The following is a 17,155-nucleotide window of genomic DNA, read 5'->3' as shown; positions in this document are numbered from 1 at the left end:
ACTAACACTTTCACTTCATCCTCTGGAGAGGTTAAAACACTGGGTCTCTGATGTAAAGGATATCAGGGACACTTAAGTGTAGGATACTGCATGAAATGAGAATTACTTGAAAGTTTACATGATGAATGTTGAGATTCTTCTCTAACCTCCTTCTCCTACTTGACTTCAACAGCACTGGCAATCAGAAAAATATCCCTTTGGGCCAGAAATTGAAACAGTCTTCACTACAGAATCTCACATGCCCAAGAAAAGAGACCTGAAGAGACTGACATTAGGAGTTCCTCCCAAGGAAACAGCCCAGCCACTCACCCTATGGTGATGACTTGGAAGAAACAAAGTGAAGAATAAAATTTCAAAACTACCCTTTGAGAGATAAGAAAATATTGCATTTATGAAACAAGAACAGAATGCCAAAAAAAGACTAAAGTTATTAAAAATAAGATAGAAGAGGAAAAACTAAACAGAAGGATTTGATGATAAAATTTAAGAAATACTGGAGAAAACAAATTAAGGAACAAGAGAGATGGAAAATGACAGAGAAAAATATCAGAAGATTAGCTAATGAGATTTGATATCCGAATAAAAGTAGTTCAAGAAAACGAGAACAGAGAAAACCATAAAAATGAAATCATTAACAAAATCACTCAAGGAAATTTCCCAGAATTAAAGTAAATACATCAGTTCAATTCAGTTCAGTCACTCAGTTGTATCCAACTCTTTGCAACCCCGTGGACTGCAGCATGCCAGGCTTTCCTGTCCATCACCAACTCCCAGAGCTTACTCAAACTCATGTCCATCAAGTCAGTGATGACATTCAACCATTTCCTCCTCTGTTGTCCCCTTCTCCTCCTGTCTTCAATCTCCCCGAGGATCAGGGTCTTTCCCAATGCGTAAGTTCTTCACAAAGTATTAGAGTTTCAGCTTCAGCAACAGTCCTTCCAATGAATATTCAGGACCGATTTCCTTTAGGATGGACTGGTTGGATCTTCTTGCAGTCCAAGGGACTCTCTAGAGTCTTCGCCACATCAAAGTTCAAAAGCATCAATTTTTTGGCACTCAGCTTTTCTTTATAGTCCAACTCTCACATAGGCTTTTAGATTAGGAGTTATCCATCAAGTGCCCTGCATTGTTGATGAAAACAAATCCTCCCTAGACAACAATGAGGAGAGATGGTTGAATGGCATCACTGACTCTGGACATGAGTTTGAGTAAGCTCTGGGGGTTGGCGATGGACAGGGAAGCCTGACGTGCTACAGTCCATGGGGTCGCAAACAGCTGGACACAACTGAGCGACTGAACTGAATTGAACTGATGTATTTACTTTAATTCTGGGAAATTTCCTTGAGTGATTTTGTTAATGATTTCATTTTTACGGTTTTCTCGGTTCCCCTTTTCTTGACTACTTTTATTCGGATATCAAATCTCATTAGCTAATCTTCTGATATTTTTCTCTGTCATTTTCCATCTCTCTTGTTCCTTAACCTTCCTGACTAAGAAAGTTTCCATATAAACAAGCAAGTTTTTAAATTTCATCAAAAAGAAAAAAAGACAATGGCTGAAAATAAATTTCTTCAACATTCAGAGGGTAAAATAATTCCCAAAAACCCTAGAATACTATAACCAAACTATTCCTCTCCTGTGAGAGTAAAGACATTTTCAGCAATGCATGCCACACAAGCATGCTTCACTTCTCACAAAACAGCTCATGCATGTGTGCCTCCAAAATAATGACAGGAAGATGACATGGGATCCAAAAAATAATGAATCAAATATAAGAGGCTAGAAGTGTTCTTTGGCTGATTATAAATGGTTATCAAAATATAGCTGTGGAGTAACAAGATCAAATTGGAGCAGATCAAAAGGCTCTAGACAGACTTCTTCAAACATATGAAACTGTTAGAATGTCTCATGTGTCTAAACAAATTAACATGTTTCACACAACCAAGGAGATTGGAAAGGGATTTATCTCATAATGTATACTTACTATCTCCAATTTTCTCTTCCCATCATTTCTTAAACCCATGCCAAACAGGTGCTTTACCAGCATCACGCCACTGAATCTGCTCCTGTCAAGGTAATTAGTAAGCTCCACATTGCTGAATTCAATAGCCAATCTTCAATCCTTATATTAACTTGATTTATTAGCAAATCAGGCCAAAGAAAAAATCAAAAGGGAAATCTAAAAGTATCTTGAAACAGAAGAAAATGGAAACACAACATACCAAACCTATGGGATGCTGCAAAGCAGTCTAGAAGGGAAATTAAAGCAAAATATATCTACATTAAGAAAAAAAGGTATCAAATAACAACCTAGCGTTACACCTCAAGGAACTAGAAAAAGAACAAAGTAGGCCCAAAGTTAGCAGAAAGAAGGGGAAACACATACATAAACACATATCTGTACATGTGTATATATGTACATACACAGAGAATACAGTAGAAAGACAACACAGATGAACTGTGAGGGCATCATGCTAAGTGAAATAAGCCAGACAAAGAGAAATACTACAGGGTATCACTTACATATATGTGGAATGGGGGAGGGGGAGTCAAACTCAAAGTAACAGTAAAAAAGTGGTTGTCAGAGCTGGAGGAAATAGGGTTAGTAAAAGCATACTAACTTTCGGCTATAAGATGAATAAGGTCTGAAGAGCTAAGGTAAAATATACTGACTATAGTCAAAACTGTACTATATAATCAAAATTTGCTAAAAGAGTAGAATTAGAGTGTTTTCACCAAAAATAGATAAATATGTGAGGTGATGGATATATTAATTAACTAGGTGGAAAGAGTTCTTTCAACAGTGTACACGTATGTCAAATCATCACCATGTACACTTTAAATATCCTACAATTTTTTTCAATTTTATCTTGTTGAAGCTGAAAAAGTAATAACATACCTTTATTCTAATACCTTTCGAAATACAATACAAATAGTATGTACTGAATAAATACTTGTTCAATTGATGTGTTAATGTGTAAACCCTTTGGAGAGCCTGTAAAAAAGTGAGAGAAGTCTCCAAGAAGGAACCCTCAACCACCTAAACCTAAGACTACCATGAGCTGTCTGCCATCCGTAGCAAGTGCTTAATATCATCCATTTGCATGTTCTGCTGTTAGAATTTCACTATCAGTGTGTTTAAGACATTTATTTTAATCATTATGTCCATATGGCCTTATCAAACTTCCTCACAAAGTCGGAAGAATTCAAAGATGGTGTCAGATACATGTAGTGAAGTGAAAGTAGCTCAGTCGTGTCCGACTCTTTGCGACCCCATGGACTGTACAGTCCATAGAACTCTCCAGGCCAGAACACTGGAGTGGGTAGTCGTTCCCTTCTCCAGGGGATCTTCCCAACCCAGGGATAGAACCCAGGTCTCCCACATTACAACTAGATTCTTTACCAGCTGAGCCACAAGGGAAGCATGATACATGTAATAACCTTTCAAAAATATTTTTCTTATAGAAGGATCCATTATTATTACACATAAAAAATGGTTACCAAATGGTAACAACAAAAAAGTCTAATGTAAGTCCAATTTATGCTTAATATTCAGAGTCGTTTTATCTCTTGAATAATACAAAATCTTGCTAGGATACAGCTAACTATATTAAAATCTACAATATGCAGAAACCTCAACATTTATAATAGATAATTCCTTATCACAGTAATCCCATAATTTTCATTAGCAGTAAAAACTTCTATTTGTTAGCAATAACAATCTTCTGCATTATTCTTAATAACATGAGTTTCATAAAGCTGTACAAAGAGTAAAATATTTAGTTAACAATTTCATGAAAGGAGACAAGAGAAAGAGACTAGAACTGATCACTTGAGGCACTACACTCTACAGCTGGAATAAAAAATAATGTTAATATTCTATTATATTTGCCTTTAATTTGCTTGCAAGTATGAAAAATAGTATCTTATTTGACTAAATTCAGGAGACTGGAAAAATATTTCTTACTAATATGAAATATGAACATTTGGGAAAATATTCTTCAGTCTGTTTGTAGAGCTCTTCTAAAAACTTATAAAATAAACACTTGTACAGCACCTACCACATACCAAGCATTGTATTAGGCACTAGATACACCAAAAAAAGGAAAAACTGCACCTTAAACCTTATCGCACATCATACATAAAAGTTAATCCAAAGTTGATCACAGACCAGATAAAAGTAAAACTGTAAAACACCTAGGAGAAAAATATTCACAATCTTTGAGTATACAAAGATTTCCTAGACATAAAACAAAAGGCATCATTCATGAAAGAAATATATGGTAAATTTGACTTTTCCAAAATTTAAAAGTTCTGTTCTTTGAAAGATACCATTAAAAAATCAAAAGGCAAGCTACAAACTAGGAGAAAATATTCTCAAGCATATACCTGATGAAGACTTGTATCTAGGATACATTGTTAAAAACTCAATAATAAGAAAGAAAAATATATGAAAGAAAAAAAGAAGCAACCCAATTAAATACTGGGCAAAAAAGTTGATTAAATACTTTACAAATGTAGATATACTAATGGCCAATAACCAGAAAAAGATATGTAACATCACAAATTCATCAGAGAAATGAAAGCTTAATTTTCCTTTTTAATTTGGCCATGCCATATGGCACATAGGATCTTAGTTCCCCAACCAGGGATCGAACCCATGGCCCTGTATTGGAAGCACAGAATCACTGAACAGCCAGAGCAGTCCCCTGGAAGTTTAAAATCACAGTAAGATACCATTACACATCCAAAAGAATAGGTAAAGTTAAAAAGAATGGCAAAGAGTCAAAGGAGGTTTCACAAAGAAAATTAGAAAATACATTGCAACAAAAAAGCCACACACACTGAACTAATGAGATGCAGCAAGAGCGATGCTAAGATGGAAGTTCACAGTGGTAAAGACATTTAAAAGAAATATTTCAAATAAACAGCTTAATTTACATTTCAAGGAATGAGAAAAAGAAGAACAAACTACACCCAAAGTAGGAAGTAAATAAGGATTAGAGCAGAAATAAATGAAACAGTAAAAACAGAAAGATTCGACACAACTAAGAATTGGATTTTTGAAAATAGCAACTAAAGTGAAACCACCCTTAGATAGACTAAGAAAAAAAGACTCAAATAACAAAAATTAGAAATGAAACAGGAGACACTACATTTGATGCAAGAGAAATAAAAAGAATGTGAGAGACTACTACAGTTATATGTCAACAAATTGGATAATCTAGAAAAATGGATACATTCCTAGAAATACACAACCTACTAAGACTGAATCACAAAGAAATGAGAAATCTGAAGGTAACTTGAACTTCAAGGGGATTGAAATGGCAATCAAAAACTTCCCAAAAAACAAAAGATTCTCTAAAGAATTCTCACAAACATTTGAAGAAAAGCTAACAGCAGTCCTCCTCCAACTCTTCTCAAAAATTGAAGAAAACACTTCCAAACTCCTTTTATGAGGCAAGCATTACCCTGATACCAAAGCTAGACGAAGATACTAGAAGAAAATAAAACTACAGACCAACTGACATAAAAATATTCAACAAAATACTAGCAAACTAAATTCAACAGCACATTAAAAGAATTATACATCATAACCAAGTGGGATTTATCCCTGGACTACAAGGATGGCTCATCATATAAAATCATTCAATGTAACAAAAACACATTTACAGAATGTAGGAAAAGAACCACATGATCATCTCAAGGGATGAAAAAAGAGCGTTTGACAAAATTCAACACCTTTTCATGATAAAAACATTCAACAAACTAGGAACAGAGGGAAATTACCTCAACATAATGAAATCTACATATGAAAAGCCCATGACTAACATCATATTCAATGGTAAAAAAAATTGAAAGTTTTCCCTTAATATCAAAACAAGGCAATGTTGCCCATTCTTACCACTTCAATTCAACATGGATCTTTAGATCCTAGCCAGAGCAATGATACAAGAAAAAGAAATAAAAGGCATTCAAGTTGGAAAGGAAGAACTAAAATTATCTCTGTCCACAAATGACATAATCTCATATGTAAAAAAATCCTAGACTCCATACACAAATTTTAGAACTAATAAATGAATTCAGCAAAGATGCAGGATACAAAACCAACATATAAAAATCAACTAACAATGAAGAATCTGAGAATGAACTTAAGAAAACAAGCCCATTAACCAAGTAAATTTAACCAAGGAGGCAAAAGATCTATATGATAAAAACTACAAAACACTGCTGAAAGAAATGAAAGCTAACACAAATAAATGGAAAGACATCATGTGCTCTTGGATTGGAAGACTTAATATTGTTTACATGTTCATATTACCCAAAGCAATCTACAGATTCTTACCAACATCCCAATAGAACCCTTTGCAGAAATAGGAAAAAAAAAAAAAAAAAAAGAAGTCCTATGGAATCGTAAGGGCCCACTAACTACCAAAAAAGAAAAAAAAAGAGTCCACATTTCTTGACTTCAAAACATACTGCAGAACAACTGTAATCAAAACAGTGAGGTAAAGCATAAAAGCATAGAGACAAATGAAACAGAATAGAGAGCCCAGGACCCTCATGAATATAACCAAATGATCTTTGACAAAAGTGTCAAGATCACAAAATTGGGAAAAGACAGTCTCTTCAACAAATGGTGGTGAGAAAACTTTATCAGTTCAGTTCAGTTCAAAATTGTATACACATGTGCAAAAGAAGGAAGTTAGACATTTATTTATACCACATACAAACATAACTCAAAATGGATTAAAGATCTAAATAAGACCTAGAATTATAAAACTTCAAGAAAACAGAGGGGGAAAGTTTCACAACATTAGATTGGGCAGTGATTTCTTGGATATGACACCAAAAGCATTGGCAGTAAAAGCAAAAACAGACAATTGGGACTATATCAAACCTAAGAACTATTGCACACAAAAGGAAACAATCAACAGAGTAAAATGGCAACCTATAGACTTAGAGAAAGTAACTGAAAACCATATATCTGATACGGAGTTAATGTTCACAATATATACAGAACTCTTACTACTCAACAACAACAAAACCAAGTTATCTGATTTCTTATTTTATTTTTTGAAGATTTTTTTATGTGAATCATTTTTAAATTCTTTACTGAATTTATTACAACATTGCTTCTGTTTTATGTCTTGGTTTTCTGGTTGCAAGTCATGTAGGATCCCAGTCCCCAATCAGGGATCGAATCTGCACCCTCTGCATTGGAAGGTGAAGTCTCAATCACTGGATCACTAGCGAAGTCCCTAACCTGAATTTTTAAATGGACTTGAGTAGATATTTCTGCAAAGAAGATAATATAAATAGCCAATAAGTATATGAAAACATGTTCAACATCACTTACATCAAGGAAATGCAAATCGAAACTACAATGAGATAATACCTCACACTATTAGGATGGACACTATAGAAAGAAAGGAAGAAAGAAAGAAAAAGGGAGGGGAAAAAGAGAAAGAAAATAGTAAATCTTGGTAAGGATACGGGGAAATTCGAATCCTTGTGCACTAACAGTGGGAATGTAAAATACAGCTATAGGGATAAAATACAGACATCCTGATGAGTGAAGTAAGTGAAATGAGATGGTTAGATAGCATCACCAACTCAATGAACATTAATCTGAGCAAACTCTGGGAGACAGTGAAGGACAAGAAAGCCTGGTATGCTGCAGTTCATGCAGTCACGAAAAGTTAGACATGACAGCGACTGAACAACACATGCATACATTCATATACATACACAGATACAATGGAATATTCAGTTCAGTCGCTCAGTCGTGTCCGACTCTTTGCGACCCCATGAATTGCAGCACGCCAGGCCTCCCTGTCCATCACCAACTCCGAGAGTTTACCCAAACTCATGTCCATCAAGTCGGTGATGCCATCCAGTCATCTCATCCTCTGTCATCCCCTTCTCCTCCTGCCCTCAATCCCTCCCAGCATCAGGGTCTTTTCCAATGAGTCAATTCTTCATATGAGGTGGCCAAAGTATTGGAGTTTCAGCTTCAGCATGAGTCCTTCCAGTGAATATTCAGGACTGACTGGTTGGATCTCCTTGCAGTCCATGGGACTCTGAAGAGTCTTCTCCAACACCACAGTTCAAAAGCATCAATTCTGAGGTGCTCAGTTTTCTTCACAATCTTTTTTTTTTTTTTAATTAATTTTTAGCCTCTCACACTGGTCCACAATCTTGTTCCGCAGCTCTTCCGCGCGCTTCTCGGCCCGGCGGATGCGGTGCCCCCGGCAGCGGCCGCCCAGCCCCGTGCAGGCGGCGCACACGAGCCGTCGCTCGGAACAGCAGAACCAGTTGAGAGCCTGGCCGTGTTCGGGGCAGAGCGGCCCTGGCTCGGACCCCGGCTCCGGCCCCGGCCCCTGCCCAGCGCCCTCCGCGGACATGGCCGAGCGCCGGGCGCCGAGCGCTCCACCTGTCGCAGGTGGCGGCTGGGCGGGGCTTCTCTTCACAATCTAACTCTCACATCCATACCTGACCACTGGAAAAACCACAGCCTTGACTAGACAGACCTTTGTTGGCAAAGTAATGTCTCTGCTTTTTAATATGCTATCTAGGTTGGTCATAACTTTTCCTTCCAAGGAGTAAGCGTCTTTTAATTTTATGGCTGCAATCACCATCTGCAGTGATTTTGGAGCCCCCCACCTCCTCCCGCTGCCAAAAAAAAAAAAAAAAACGAGCTACCCCACGTCTGAGGTCTGGGGCGGCAGCCAAGAGGAGCAACCCCACGTCCAAGGAGTGGCGACTGCATGGGCACAGGAGGGCTGAGAAGAGCTACTGCACGAATATTCAAGGTCAGGAGGGGCGACCTTGTCCAAGGTAAAGAGCAGTGGCTGCACTTTGCTGGAGCAGCCATGAAGAGAAACCCCACGTCCAAGGTAAGAGAAACCCAAGTAAGACGGTAGGTGTTGTGAGAGGGCAGACAGACCGAAACCATAATCACAGAAAACTAGCCAATCTGATCACACGGATCACAGCCTTGTCTAACTCAAGGAAACTAAGCCATGCAGTGTGGGGCCACCCAGGACGGGCGGGTCATGGTGAAGAGGTCTGACACAATGTAGTCCACTGGAGAAGGGAATGGTAAAGAACTTCAGTATTCTTGCCTTGAGAACTCCATGAACAGTATGAAAAGGCAAAATGACAGGATACTGAAAGAGGAACTCCCCAGGTTGCTAAGTGCCCAATATGCTACTGGATATCAGCGGAGAAATAACTCCAGAAAGAATGAAGGGATGGGGCCAAAGCAAAAACAATACCCAGCTGTGAATGTGACTGGTGATAGAAGCAAGGTCCGATGCTGTAAAGAGCAATACTGCATAGGAACCTGGAATGTTAGGTCCATGAATCAAAGCAAATTGGAAGTGGTCAAACAGGAGATTGCAAAAGTGAATGGAATATTAGTCAGCTTTTAAAATGGAGGAAATCCTGTCACATGCTACAACATGGAAAAACCTTGAAGACACCATGATGAGTGAAATAAGTCAGTCACAAAAGGCCAAATACTATAATGATTTCACTTATATGAGCTATTTAGAGTAGTCAAAATCATGGAAACATAAAGTAGCATAGTGGTTTCCAGACCTGGGGGAGAGGATATGGAGAGCTGTTGGTTGAGTATTACCCAAAAAAATGAAAGCATATGTTCACACAAAGACTAATGTTCATAGCACCTTCATTCATAAAAGACAAAAATTAGACACAGTCCAAATATCCATCAACAAGTAAATGGATAAACTCATTGTGACCTATTCATACAATGGAACACTACTCAGTAATAAACAAGGAACACATTATTGGTACGTGCAACAACTTATATTAAGCTTTAAACTTCAAAAATTATACTGAGTAGCAGAAGATGAATACAAAAGAAACATACATTCTATACAATTTCTTTGAAATGAAACTCAAGAACAGTTAAAACTAATCCATGATGACAACAGATCTAGTGGTTGCCTAGGGAAAGGGGTAGTACCCACGGGGAAGACTGCAAAGGAGTAAAAGGAAACTTTTTGGATGATGTCAATTCTTTACATCTTGATTGAGGTGGTAGTTTCATGGGTATATGCACCTGTCAACACTCATTAAATTTACGCTTAAAATATGTATATTTTATTGTATGTAAATTATACCTCAAAAGAGTTGATTTCTTTTAAAATCAACTACAGACTAGGCCAAAAAAAGCAAATCTCAATAAATTTCAAAGGATTTTAGTCATATAAACTGTTTCTCTGACAACAATTAAGCTAGAAATCAGTAGCAAAAAGATAATTAGAACATGATTAGAAATTAAGCAATAAACTCTTCAAAATAGATGAGTAAAAATTTTTAAAGATGGTAGAAAAATATTTTTCAATAAATGATAATTAAAGTACCACTTATCAGGACTTCTGGGGCAGTTCAGTGGTTAAGAATTCGTGCTTTCATTGCAGAGGAATTGAGTTTCAATCCCTGGGTGGGGAATTAAGATCCTGCAATGCTGCAGAGTGCAGTGAAGGAAAAAAAGTACTAAATATCAAAATCTGTGGGCTCACAGGAAAATACATAGACTTAAATGCAAAGAAAAAGACTGGAAAATCAATAATCTAAGTATTCTTCTCAATAAGCAAAGTGTGTACACCCACAAAAACACAAACACAACAAGTTAAGCTCAAGGAAGAGTAGAAAGAAACAATAAAGATTAAAACAACTTGTAACATAGGAAATTCAATAGAGACAGTCACAAAAGAAAATGTTGATCCTTTAAAAAGACTAATTTATAAACTTCTCAAAAGGCTGATCAAGAGCCAAACATACAGAAAGAAGGCTCAGATAATAAACATAATGAATAAAAAGGGCTTCCCTCATAGCTCAGTTGGTAAAGAATCTACCTGCAATGCAGGAGACCCTGGTTTGACTCCTGGGTCAGGAAGATCCGCTGAAGAAGGGATAGGCTACCCACTCCAGTATTCTTGGGCTTCCCTTGTGGCTCAGCTGGTAAAGAATCCGCCTGCAATGTGGGAGACCTGGGTTCAATCCCTGGGTTGGCACTCCAGTATCCTAGCCTGGAGAATTCCATGGACAGTCCATGGGGTTGCAAAGAGTCAGACACGACAAAGCAACTTTCACTTTCAATCACTACAAGCCCTCCATTATTACAAAAATGATCAGTCTCCCTAAATTGATCTACTATAGATACAACACAATCCCAATTCAAAATCTGACATATGTAGTAATGAGAAGTTGATTTTTAAATGTATAGAAATGTAAAGAACAACCAAGATAACTTTGAAGAAGCAGAAGAAAGACAAGCACTTAGTCTACTGGATATCAAGACATAATACAAACTCGAAATAATTAAGATAGTGTAGCTTTAACGCAAGCACAAGCGAAAAAACAAAACAATATAGAGAATCCAGAAACAGACCCATACATGTGGACTGGATTTATGACAATGGTATCACAGCAAAACAGGCTTCCCTGATGGCTCGGCAGTAAAGAATCTGCCTGCAACGCAGGAGACGCAGATTTGATCCCAGGGTCTAGAAGATCCCCTAGAGAAGGAAATGGACACCACTCCAGTAAGCCTGGGAAATCCCACGAACACAGGAGAGTGGAGCCCTGCAGTCCATGGGTTGCAAGAGAGTCAGACATGACTGAGTGACTAAACAATAACAATCACTGCAGAACAGTAGAGAAAAGCTGGAGTTTTCAATAAACACTGTTGGGTCAGTTAATATCCACACTAGGAAAATAAATAAATAAATAAAGCTTTACCCATACCTCTTCCACACAAAAATCAATTCAGGTGAACTGTACATCTAAATATAAAATGTAAAATAATAGGTGATGTAGGAGACAGATGGGTCCCAGGTTAGACATTTACAACTAGCCTCCTGTTTGCATTTCCTGAGACAAGAGACAAGTGAGCTCTGGTTGAGGAATTTACCACCAGCCCCCTGCTTACCCTCCAAAATGGAAGAAACAACAGAAACAGAGTAAATAGACAGTCTTTGTCTCTTGTAAATATCTCAGGGAAATTATCTAGGCAAGGACAAAGAGAGGCAAAACCCTTTCTGAGTAAAGGATTAAGGGATCTCTGTTCCTCCCTCTTTTGGGGACAAAGGAGACACTCTACACATGCTCAAAAGGGCTCCTTGTGGGTCAAAAGTCAAGGGATAAACCCAGACCATAATGAGTCTTGCTCCTCCCAGAAGCCTTAACTTAGATCTATCTTGGCTGATGGGTGCATGAGAATGCACCCCAGGAAATGTCCCAGGGTGGGTCAGGTGTGGAAAAAAGAAAGCAAGTATTTGGCCTGACGGAAGACAAAGACCCAGAAGAACTGACCTATATAAATGACTTAACCACCTCACTTGGGGGGACGCCCACACCCTCTCTCTCTGGATGTGCATCTCTGCCTTGCTTCTACCTCAACTAAACAAACCATTATTCCATGTGCTCTCCCACTTGTTGTTGTGCTATGTCTCTAATAATAAACTTTGTACCTAAATTAAAAAAAAAAAAGGTAAAACAATAAAGCTTTAAGAATATAACACAGGAGAATATGTTCATGACCTTGAATGGGTAAAGATTTCTATGTAAGATACAAGTGAAAGTCACTCAGTCGTGTCTGAGTCTTTGCAACCACGTGGACTATATAGTCCATGGAATTCTCCAGGCCAGAATACCAGAGTGGGTAGCCTTTCCCTTCTTCAGGGGATCTTCCCAACTCAAGGACTGAACTCAGGTATCCGGCATTTGCAGGCGGATTCTTTACCAACTGAGCCACAAGAGAAGCCCAAGAGAACTGGAATGGGTAGCCTGTTCCTTCTCCAGAGGATCTTCCAGAACCAGGAATCGCACCAGGGTCTTCTGCATTCCAGGTGGATTCTTTACCGACTGAGACATCAGGGAAGCCCACAAAAGTGTCACCATAAGGGAAAAGAACAGTACATTGGACTACATTAAAATTAAGAACTTTGTTTATCAAAAGACACCATTAGGAGAATGCAAAGGCAAACTACAGAGTGGAAGAAAACATATGCAATGTATAAATTCTTGACCAAGAATTTGTATCCAGAATATATAAACAGTGTTTCTACAAATTGAGAGAGTCAGTTCCTAGGCAGGTTGATAGGGAGCCTAAGGAGAGAGGGGTCTGGAATTCTCAAGGAGGAAGAAAGGACAAAACTTTTTTTCTTTCTCCACATTCCTTAGGATTATATACCAATAATGTATCCTGCCTAAGGACAGTCTTTGGATTCAACCTTCTGTTATCTTAAAATGTTAATTATGGGAGTAGACCTGGTCTTTACAAGGACGTATCTTGCCTGAGGACAGTGTTATCTTAAAATGTAAATTATGGGAGTAGGTCTGATGAGGTCTTTACAACCTCCAGACATTCTTTGGATTCACTGGAGAGTATATAACTTCATTGTTAACACTAGCAAGAGGGTACTCTTTCTACCCCCTTCTGATGCCTATGTCAGAAGCTTTCTCTATCTCCTTTATACTTCAATAAAACTTTATTACACAAAAGCTCTGAGCGATCAAGCCTCGTCTCTGGCCCCGGATTGAATTCTTCTCCTCCGGGGGCCAAGAATCCCGGTGTATTCACGTGATTCAACAAGAACCTTTCAAAATCAGTAAGAAAAAAAAAAACCCTCAGCAAAACATTTCAATAAGCACTTCACAAATGAGGATATCCAAATGGACAGTTGGAAAAAAGGTGTTCAAATTCATTAATCATAAAAGAAATACATAATAAAGTCATAATGAAGTATCACTACACAATCACCAAAATAGCTAAAATTAAATAGATGGAAAATATCAGCCACCAACAAGGATGTGGAAAAACTCCTCACCAACTATCAACTGCTGGCAGGCACTCAAATGGGCACAAACTGGGATCACCTATAAAGGTGAACACACCCTATGACCCAGCATGGAGAAGGAAATGGCAACCCACTTCAGGCAACCCAGCCTGGAGAATCCCATGGACAGAGGAGCCTGGTGGGCTCCAGTCCATGGGGTAGCAAGTGTCAGATATGACTTAGAGACTAAACCACCACCACCATGACCATGACCCAGTAACTACATTTTCAGGTATGTACCCAACAGAAATACATATGCCTGTGCATTTAAAAATTATCCAGGAATGATTATAGTATCATTATTCATAATAACTAAAACCTAGAAACAATCCAAATATCCAGCAACAGGATGTAAAAGTAAACTGCTATATTTATATTCAGCAATAAAAGTGAACAAACTACTGCTACATGTAACAAGTCAACCTCACAAACATATTGTGAAGCTAAAAGAGCCAAAACACACGGAAAGCCATCAAACAACCTATATTGTTGGATTCCATTTAAAGAAAGATCAATATCCATTATGTTAGACATCTGAATAGGGGTTACCTTTAGAGAAGAATGGGAGGGGAAAGATTGGGAGGGAGCAAAAAAAAAAACAAAAAGTGCTTCTAAAGCGTTGGTAATATCCCATTTCTTCACTATGAGTAGTGGTTTTTAAGAGTATGTTCATCACTTGATTCACACATGATTTTATACTTTTCTGTATGTATATTATATGGAAATAAAATGGAGCTTTTTCAAAGTTAATGTGGGTCAGAACGAGGGCGGTGGCAGCGGAGAATGGACAGGAGAAGATGGAATTTTTTTAGTTGCAAAAGATGTAACTGATGTAATAAGGGATACAAAATAAACGTTAAGAGCAGGACATTACTTCAAATCACAAATAGCTTATATTTCACATTTCTATGTAGAAAGAAGTTTCACATTTTGAATCTCAGAATGTCTGTACTGCTACTGCTACTGCTAAGTCCCTTCAGTCGTGTCCGACTCTGTGTGACCCCATAGATGGCAGCCCACCAGGCTCCCCCGTCCCTGGGATTCTCTAGGCAAGAACACTGGAGTGGGTTGCCATTTCCTTCTCCAATGCATGAAAGTGAAAAGTCAAAGTGAAGTCGCTCAGTCGTGTCCGACCCTCAGCGACCCCATGGACTGCAGCCCTCCAGGCTCCTCCGTCCATGGGATTTTCCAGGCAATAGTACTGGAGTGGGGTGCCACTGCCTTCTCCAATGTCTGTACTAGAGATCTGATAAAAGTCAGTTTGAAATATATGATATTTATTCCTATTCTACTTAAGATCTCCTCTAAGAACAACTTTTATATATGTGTGAAGAAATCCTATTGATCCAGATTTTTAAAAACTGAATTAGAATCTTATTGAGCAGTTTTTCATTTCAATACTTCATATTTTCACAATACTGCAAACACAGGGGCCAGGAGTCTTTCTGTTATGCTACTCTTTTGCTTTTTTATATAATTTATGCAATGTTGGAAAATATATTTTTTAAAAGTCATCACATACCTATTCACTTTTTTATAACTAGTCTTCTTTAGATGCAATGAATTTTTTAACTGCCACTAAGTTCTGGGTTTCACAGTGTATTCTGATACTTTAAATTAAAGAGTTGATTGGTTCTAAAAGCCTTCTCTAGTACCTATAAAAGCATTATGCTTTTTCACCAAATCTTTGAAGATTTACATAGGTAAAACAGTATTCTCATACATATTTCCCAAGTAGAACAAAACAGCATTACGATTTTTGGTGATGGACTATAACTAAAGCCTTGAAAATTGTCTGGTAACAACCAGTTAAGAGATAATTGCTGTTTCTACACTGGAGCAGCAATATCTGTCTATTATAGCCTAACTTCCGTTATCCCTGCGTCTGAGCAGAGTTGCAGCTTGGAAAATATTCATCTACTGATATCAATATCACTTAGTGACTGGCAACACATTAAGAACCATGCAAACCCCCTTCTAAATTATAAAGGAAAATGTGAAAGTAGCACCCAAAAGTCCTTCTAAAAAGCTTTCCACAAGATTCTGACAATTAGGCTGTCAACGCAGAAATCTTGCATAATGAAGTTCTTCCCAATTTTTATAAGGAATTGATCCTTCAAAACAAGGATAAAAAGCAAGCATATCCTAGCTTGGGCTATATATTTTGTTAATAAAAATTGACCATATAATACCACAATACCCATAAAAGTCCAGGGCTGGCTCTGGGCAGCATTTTAATTTTTGCATTTTCTAATTTAGATTGGACGTTTGTATTCTTTCAGAGGAGCCTGGCGTGCTGCAGTCCATGGGGTCACAAAGAATCAGACATGACTTAGCAACTGAACAACAACAAATTCTTTCATATAGCATCAAACATTGCCTCGTGGAAGGTAGTAGGAACTAAATTTGTTGAGTTTTTCTGTGAAAAAACATAAGATTTGAATCCTGACCCCTAATTACATCACCAAACATCTTTTTCACTCATTCTTTGTGCTTGAAACACACCTATAATTTCAGATTCTTCCCCCGTTCCTCCTACCTCCTCCCCTTTCTTCAGAACTCAGATAAAGTATGTTTCCAGGGAATTCCAAATGAGGTCAGGTCTTCCTGTTTGCTCTCATTTTGCATTGTACTCTTTCACACCATTAATCACAATTGTAATTAAATAATTATCCCATGATTGATTAGTTTAATATCTGGCTCTCCCTTGGGATGTAAGTGCCATGAGTTTTCACAACTTTATCCCAGTGCCTTTAATAAGCAGACTCAAAATAACTGATTATTGATAAATAAATGAGTTTGAACCCTAGCTATACAACTTACTAGGTAAATTTGAAAATATCACTTAATATTATTAAGCTTCAGCTTTTATATCTACAAAATGATGATAATGAAAAGGTTACCTTATTGAGTTGTTAGGATTTATGGTGAACTCTAAACTTTAAAATATTGTATAAAAATCTTATTATTCTTCTCAGCAAGGATAATCCACACTATAGTTAATGTTGTCTTTAGCTATATCTTAATAATCTTAGCTAACGTCTTCAAAAAATCTTACACATTATCAACATGCTAATAAATAATGGAACTATCTGACAAAAATTAATAAGTGGTCATTAGTTCCAGTCGGTAGCAGCCTGTGACAGATTCCAAGCACTGATCTAACGATCGCCAGTTTCATAATGATTGTCCACCTCACATAAAAGCTGGCAGGCCCACTGTAATTCATGCCTCAGAGACAAGCATATCCTATCAAGTCAGCCTCAGACGAACAAATA

General features: G+C 37.6%; 1 protein-coding gene across 1 annotated transcript in view; it reads right to left on the bottom strand.

Moving 5' to 3' along the window:
- TTC28 (tetratricopeptide repeat domain 28) overlaps positions 1 to 17,155 on the bottom strand; it is a 582,233-nt gene that overhangs the window by 468,228 nt on the left and 96,850 nt on the right.

Source organism: Bos mutus, chromosome 17 (genome assembly GCF_027580195.1).
Source record: "Bos mutus isolate GX-2022 chromosome 17, NWIPB_WYAK_1.1, whole genome shotgun sequence".
In the NCBI taxonomy this organism is placed as follows: Eukaryota; Metazoa; Chordata; class Mammalia; order Artiodactyla; family Bovidae; genus Bos; species Bos mutus.
The sequence above is the reverse complement of the archived record's forward strand: the minus strand, read 5'-3'. Positions and strand labels throughout refer to the sequence as shown.